The 7,640-nt window shown below is 40.9% G+C and overlaps 1 protein-coding gene across 1 annotated transcript in view; it reads right to left on the reverse strand.

Annotated features, from left to right (window-relative positions):
• The window catches only part of SNTG1 (syntrophin gamma 1), a 324,127-nt gene that overhangs the window by 43,474 nt on the left and 273,013 nt on the right, over positions 1 to 7,640 (reverse strand). The window lies entirely within an intron of this gene.

Raw genomic sequence — 7,640 nt, forward strand, 5'->3', positions numbered from 1 at the left:
GCCTCAATTCATTCATCTCAGCTATTCTGCTCGGTGCCTCCGTGGTACCGAGCAGAATAGAAAATCAAACAAAATAGTCGGAAAAAAAAGTTGAAAAAACGTAAAAAAATTTAAAATAAATAGTCAAATAAAAAAATTAAGATTTAAAAAAAATAATAATGATAAAAAAGATTTGGGCAGAGCCAGCAGTGGCAGCTAGCTCCGCCCAACTGTTTCCTATTGGCCAGTACCTGCTAGAGTCTTCTAGCAGGTCCCGGCCAATGAATAACAACAGTTGTTATTGTTTAATGACAGTTCCGGCTCCCCAGGTCCTTTGGGGAAGCTGATGTGTCATTACAACTGGCCGGAGCCAGCCATGAGATGATGGCTGGCTTCGCCCAGCTTCAGCTGTCACTTTGGCTCAGTCGAGCCAAAGCATATACCTTCAGCTCAGCAGAGCAGCTCTGCCGCCTTCGGCTGCTGTACAGGCTATAGTGAATAGCACGTGCAGCAGCCCTTCAATTCGACTGAAACTAAGGGCTCTAGCAACCAAAGCGAAGGATCAGCCGCAGCTATGGCTGGATCCTTCAGCAGCTTTGTTAATTACCCTTTTAGACTATTAGGTTCTAGTGTGTCCATTTTCAAAATCCATTGCATTCCTTTTTTTCCCTTTTCATGTTAGAGTCGCTGCAACTTATTATTTTATCAAAATTGTAACAATGAATAGCGTTTATGTTTATTACAAAAATGACACCACACTAGGAAGTCTGCATCCACTATATTATACATACCTTCTTTGAGTCTCTTAGCCAGAGTTCTAGTGTTACGGCCTATGTACTGCAGCCTGCATTGACGCTACAACATATTAGTGATGAAAAATGTAGCACATAAAAAAAAAAAACTGTATTGTAAACTGCTACCCCGTGGAATGAGAAATGAATGTAAACTTCCTCCTTCAATTACCTTTACTTATTTTGCATGATAAACAAACTCCACACACATAAAATCCACCTTATCTCTTTTGGCGGATTAAAAATACTCAGAGCCAGCCTATTTTTAAAGTGGTGGGTCTTTCTATAGACAACCTTTGGTTTATCAGGCAATATTGGATCCAGTATTTTAGTCTTCTTGATGATATTCCAATATTTATATAGCATTACATAGTTAGGTTGAAAAAAGACACAAGTCCAATTGAATTCAACCAATAACCCATTCAACCTATAACCCATTCAACATGTAACCTACATTTCAGACTGTATTGAAATTGTTCAGAATGGGAACTGAAATCTGTTACAAACTTAAGGGGTTCCATCCAGGGGCGTCCCGAGGCTGGGTGACACCCGGAGCGGTAACTGAGTGTCACCCCGCCGAGACGTCACTGCGCATGCGCGTGACGTCATCGCGCACGCGCGGCAGTATTCTGATACCTGCCGGCGGCCATCTTGGTGACGGACGCCGGCAGAGAGAGGAGGGGACAGTCACCCGGCGCGATAAGGTATGCCGCCGGGTCCCCTCCACTCTCCTGATACTGTCGGGCGTTCGGTCCATGACCGAGCGTCCGACTTTTCAGAGGGGGTGACACCAAAATGACTGAGTCATTTTGGTGTCACCGCTCCAATGGTGTCACCCGGGTGCGGGCCGCACCCCCCTTGTGACGCCACTGGTTCCATCTCACTATTCAAATCTGCTGGATTTACTCCAGCAGTAAATCTATAAATCTGTTTCTGCTATTTTATGAATCACTTTCTTATCGTATCCTTTATTAACAAATTTCTCCATTACGGTATGTGCTCGTTCAACATAATACTTTACAGAATGACACTTCTTTCTTAGGCAGGCTTCAGTCACACTTGCGTTTTTATGCAGAGACCTGTCTGCAAAATATGTCAGTTTAGATCAGTGGTGGTGAACCTTGGCACTCCAGCTGTGCCAAAACTACATATCCCAACATGCATCTGCCTCTGGGAGTTATGTCTGTGGCTGTCAGAGCCTTGCAATGCCTCATGGGACTTGTAGTTCCAAAAACAGCTGGAGTGCCAAGGTTCGCCATCACTGGTTTAGATGCTTTGTAATGCTCCTAGATGCCTAAAATGATCCACGTTTACACACACATGCATTTAAATGCATCTGTCCTTTGTCCATTAAAACAGTACATTGAAGTGTGTTAAAAGCATCTAAACACAAAGTGTGAATAGATCCATTGGTAATCATTAGATATATACTGTATATATTGTATGCATTTAGAAAACATTTTAAACGCATATAAATGCATCAAATAGCATCAGTGTGAATGTAGCCTTAATGGGGCCATACATTGTACAATTTGCATTAAAAAATTTCTGTCTGTGGCACAAATTCTCGTTTGATTATACCTGGACTTCCCGATCAAGCATACTCAAATGTCGAGCCAAAGGAAATCTCACGGCTCCAATTCCTTAGCCGCCATGTAGGATATCTATCGTCTTTTAAACATTAAATATAAACATATTTATATGTTGTTTTTAACATGCACCTACACATTTTTTTTTTATAACTGTGGATGCAGTTTTTTACATATATTTTTGATTCATTCATTTACATGAGTGATAATGTTAATTTTAGTTTTACCTTTAACTAACTTATGAGAGGGATTGTTCTCCTGTTTGACACATTGGGCTGTAGATCTGGTCTGTATTTGTTACCTCTATGAATAAGCCTACGGGTGAAACATGTGAGAGGAGTGTACCCCCCACCACAGCCGTTTCTGGCTATCCCAGGCACTGTTGTCCCCCGCACAGGCCCAGGACTGACACAGCAGGTCCCTGCGCCTCAATCGGAGGGAGAACAGCATACTTCCAGTTGCTAATCTCATCTGCAATCACTGAAAACAGTATTCATTTTAGTGTATTTTATCCTAAAATACTGGTTTGATAAACATTTGTGCAAATATCGTGCAACAAAAACATTTGCAGCTGGCATTTCTTTATTCCATGGGGCCTCTGCTTTCATAAAATATATGATTGTTTGGGGGTTTTAAGTTGTTTTCTAGCCAAAAATTCAGATTTTATTACGTGTATGCAAAAATTCATAAATTCGGAGTGGTTCATGGAGCTCTCTGTAAATAAAATGTATCTATATTGGATTTTCTCATTTTTTTAATACCAAACCTAACAGATTTTTTCCCACAAAACCCACTGTCTCCAATGATCTACTATATTTAACTTAGCTTCCACTAACAGATAATGTAAGGGGATATTTCACCACTCACCACCAATGTAGAGGGGTGTCTCACGACCACCAATGTGCTGGCTTGTCACTGTGACCACTTATATACAGGTGAAACTCAAATAATTAGAATATCGTGCAAAAGTAATTGCAGTAAGTGCTGCAAAAGGGGCCCAAACCAAGTACTGAGTACATATGCATGCTTATACTTTTCAGAGGTCCGATATTGTTCTATGTACAATCCTTGTTTTATTGATTGCATGTAATAATCTACTTTTTTGAGGTTGTGGATTTGGGGTTCTTGGGGTTTTCATGAGCTGTAAGCCATAATCATCACAATTATGACAAATCACGGCTTGAATTATCTTGCTTTGCATGTAATGAGTCTATCTCATATATTAGTTTCACCTTTTAAGTTGTATTAGTGAAATAAATGAACTTTGCACAATATTCTAATTATTTGAGTTTCACCTGTAAAAGAAACTTCACCACTGATCACCAATGTGGGAGATCAATTCTCCAATGACCCACAATGTAAGGGGGCACCTCCCGACTGACAACCAGTGTAAAAGAGGAATAAAGGGGGCTGCGGTCTCTCAAACCATGTAAATCTGATCCTCTGTGTGAGAGTAACATCACAAAGGCATTTCCCATTGATTATTGCTCTGTGCTCCATCTGTTGGCAAGACGATGGATTATATTTTTGGCACAGTGTGAGCCAAAATTCCCCCATGTGTGAGGGATGCTGATCGAGTCTTTGAAAGCATATGACCAATCGCTGAAAGCTTGCGAATGGGACTATTCTCTGGATATCTACAGAACAGAAAGGCTTAAAAACTATTTAGATACAATTTGTTACATCTTTTCAGATTTCTGTGCCTAATGACAGTAGGGTTCATTGGCAAGAGCTGGATACATTTTATCATTCGAGATTAATTTGATTCCTCAATTTGGAAACACACATTTGAAAACAGTTGAGAAATGATCCTACACCATTACTACAATATTGGGGGACAATTTGATGCTATACCATTATACATACTTTATACCTATTTTTTGGTTTAAGGAATTGTTTTTTAAAAGTCATAATAATTTCTTATATTGAATGCAGGCACCAAGCGTATTTATGTACTGTACATTTTTTAGTATTTGGGGAATAAAAAATTAATAGAGTGAGCACTGGCACGATTTATCTTTCTTTTACTTCTCTACAGCAGACCAAAGTAAGAGGGCACATCTTCACTGTCCATCAATGTAAGGGGAGGCAATGTAACAGTGAATGTCTAATGCCTGTTACAGTTTTACTAAAATTAAGCTGGTCATATAAGATCATTATTTTAATAGCATAGTTTTACTGGTGCAAATACTGTAAGTAGAAAAAGACGCAGCAGTAGACATGTGCGATTCGTTTCGAATCGAAATTCGGACGAATTTTCGGAAATTCGGATGCATCCGAATTCCGAATTACAGATATAACAAATGCAAACGAATCTGAATTTCCGTTTCCGAAATTCGGTAGCGGTAGTTCATTCAAACGTTCGTTTCTTATTCGTTTCGTTCGTTGAAGAAAAACAATTTCCCCCCTCAAACGCCACTTTGCTAAAAACGAACGAATGAACGAAACGAATACGAAACGAATGTTCGAACGAACTACCGCTACCGAATTTCGTCCGAATCCGAATTCCGAATCCGAATTGACTTTCACACCCGAATCCCGAAAAACTAAATAACACAAATCCGAATTTAAAACGAAACGAAACTAAACAAATTTTTTGGCAGTGCACATGTATACGCAGCAGTGTATTGTACTTTCAATAGTTCTTTATTGAAGTCAAGTGAAGCATACATAACAAAATGCATATAACATAACCAACTTAACATCCAGGATACAGTATGCTTTGCAATATAATTTCCATTTATAGGGAGGTTAGGAGGAAGGGAGGATGACAAAACAAGTGGAAAGAGAGGAGGGGAGGAAGGAGGGAAGACAAGGTATGGACCAGTTATGCATCAGGCAATATTAGAGATCAAACAATGCAGTATGGATGTACAATCCATTTTCTCCAGGCTGAAAGGAATATAGGATATGAGTTATTTTTCATGGCAAACATCTTTTCATAAGAATATTGGGTGTTAACTAATGAAATCAGGTCAATGATGTTAGGAGGAGTTGTTTGTAACCATCTACGGGTAATCAACAATTTAGCTGCATTTAGCTGCTGCTTTTATTGGTTGTGGGGCCTACTTCAATGCCATGAATGTGGGGATGTGAACGAATTAGAGTCGCAAGAGGTTCCATTACTAGAACAAATATGATAGGGGAAAGTGGGCACCCCTGGCGAGTGCCGTTGGTAATTAGAAATTCGTCGGAGAGGAGTCCGGAAGTGAGTACCTTTGCGTTTGGCGCAGAATATAAAGCCAAGATGGCGTTCAGTATTGGGCCTATAAAACCAAACTTCAATAATACTGCTTTCAGGAAGTCCCAATTGATTCTGTCAAACACCTTTTCGGCATCCAGGGAGAGAAAGAGGGAGGGGTTCTTGTTGAGTTCCACGTGTCTTAATATATTTAATAGGCGTCTAGTGCCGTCCGGGGCCTGACGTCCATGCACAAAGCCTACTTGGTCGGGGTTTATCAGTAGAGGGAGGATATGTAGAAGTCTTCTAGACAGTATCTTCGCATAGATTTTTACATCAGTGTTCAGTAATGAAATTGGTCTGTGATTACAAGGGGAGGAGTGATCTTTGTCGGGTTTAGGGATGGTCACTATAATACCTTGAAGCATTTCTTTCGGGAAAGTACCCAAAGACATAGTCCGATTGTAAATCTCACAGAGGTGTGGAGCAAGGATATGTTTAGAGTTTTTAAAGGTTATAGGGGTCAGCTTGCATCGGTTTTGAATGGTAGCCTGTGAGAGATCAGCAAACAGGGATATGCCACTGTAAGTGGATGACATAGTAGGTTTAGATCTGATAGCAGCCATTGCATTTTATTTGGTGCGAAAGAAATGAATGCAAGCCAGAACGTCGCGCGGAACAGAGTCTGGTAGTGATGGGGATTTGGCGATTCTGTGGACTCTGTCAATAGCAAGAGCACTATCTGAGGCCTGTGGGATAAGCTCCTTGAGGAAGCCTGTAATAAATTGATGGAGCTGTTGAGAAGATATCGATTCTGGAATCCCTCTAAATTTGATATTATTCCTGCAGAAAACGGTCTTCCAGATCAGCAATTTTTGTTTTGATCCATTGAATTTCTTCCTCATGAGCAGAGTGACTTTCCACTAATGCGTTGTGGCCAGAGGAAAGCTCTCCCATTCTATTTTCAACATGAGAGACTCTGTGTTGTACATTGTTAATGGAAATAGATAGTTTGTCCAGCATAGAGGACAAATCCTGGTGTAATGATTCCCTCAGTGACATTAGCATGGACTTCATGTCATTTGAGGAGACAGGCTGTGTAGAGGCTGGGTATTGCTCCAGGTTTAGAGTGGAGCTGGAAGGAAAGGATTGCTCAGGCTGTAACATTGTGTGAGGCTGATCACTAGAGCCCCTGAGGCGTTTAGTTTTGTCAGGACTGCGGGTGGAAGGGGAGTCAGGTGGAGTGGACTCACCCAGATCTTGATGCGAGACAGATTGCTCATCCAGAGGCAGTTTTCGTGCTGAACTGCCTGTTTGTGGGAAGCCGTTTAGGTGAGGAGGGCCGTTTTGTGAGGTAGATGGAGTTTTGGCGCCATCTTGTGTTCCCTCCTGAGGTACTGCGGGGAAGAAAGCAGTGAGTTTCTTTGGGGAATGACGATTTTTTCCCCTCTTAGGCATGTCGGCAGGTGGATGAGGCAGTGTTGTGACAGGTAAGTGTTGCTGTAATTGTCGCTGATCGGGCTGGAGTGGCAGAGCTCCGTTATTAAGCAGCCATCTCGATCGCCGGCCGGACACGCCCCCCTCAGCAGTGTATTGTAACGTAGTTTACTTCTGTTTGCTATTGTTGAGTTCCTCATTCTCATTTGCAGTGGATTTTTGGTTGTAAATAACGCAAACATGAAATATATCTTTACTTTGCAATACATTTCAGTATATTGTTCTTCTTAGTTCCTTAGTTTAAACATCATGCTGTTCAAATTGGGGGAGAAGTATAGTGGCTTTAATGAACATTGTGTTCCACTGTTATTTACTACAGCAACACCATAACTCCAAGCTCTGGTATACAGATATCATAACATTGTGACCTTAAATAAAGGGCTTTGATTTATGACACTATGAAGTAATTGATTAACCCCTCCTGATCACCTAACCAAAGCCTAGCAACCAGAAATAAATCACATGGATAATTCATGTTACATGAAACAGAATGAAAAAGGTACATCAACCACAATACAATGAACACAGCACAAGGTGGCAGCTTTGTACACATAATTACATAGGTGCCCCCTTGTATTGTCTTAGCCATACTGCAGTTATTGC

The sequence above is a fragment of the Nanorana parkeri genome, unplaced genomic scaffold, assembly GCF_000935625.1.
Source record: "Nanorana parkeri isolate BGI_ZX_2015 unplaced genomic scaffold, ASM93562v1 scaffold735, whole genome shotgun sequence".
NCBI classification, from domain to species: domain Eukaryota; kingdom Metazoa; phylum Chordata; class Amphibia; order Anura; family Dicroglossidae; genus Nanorana; species Nanorana parkeri.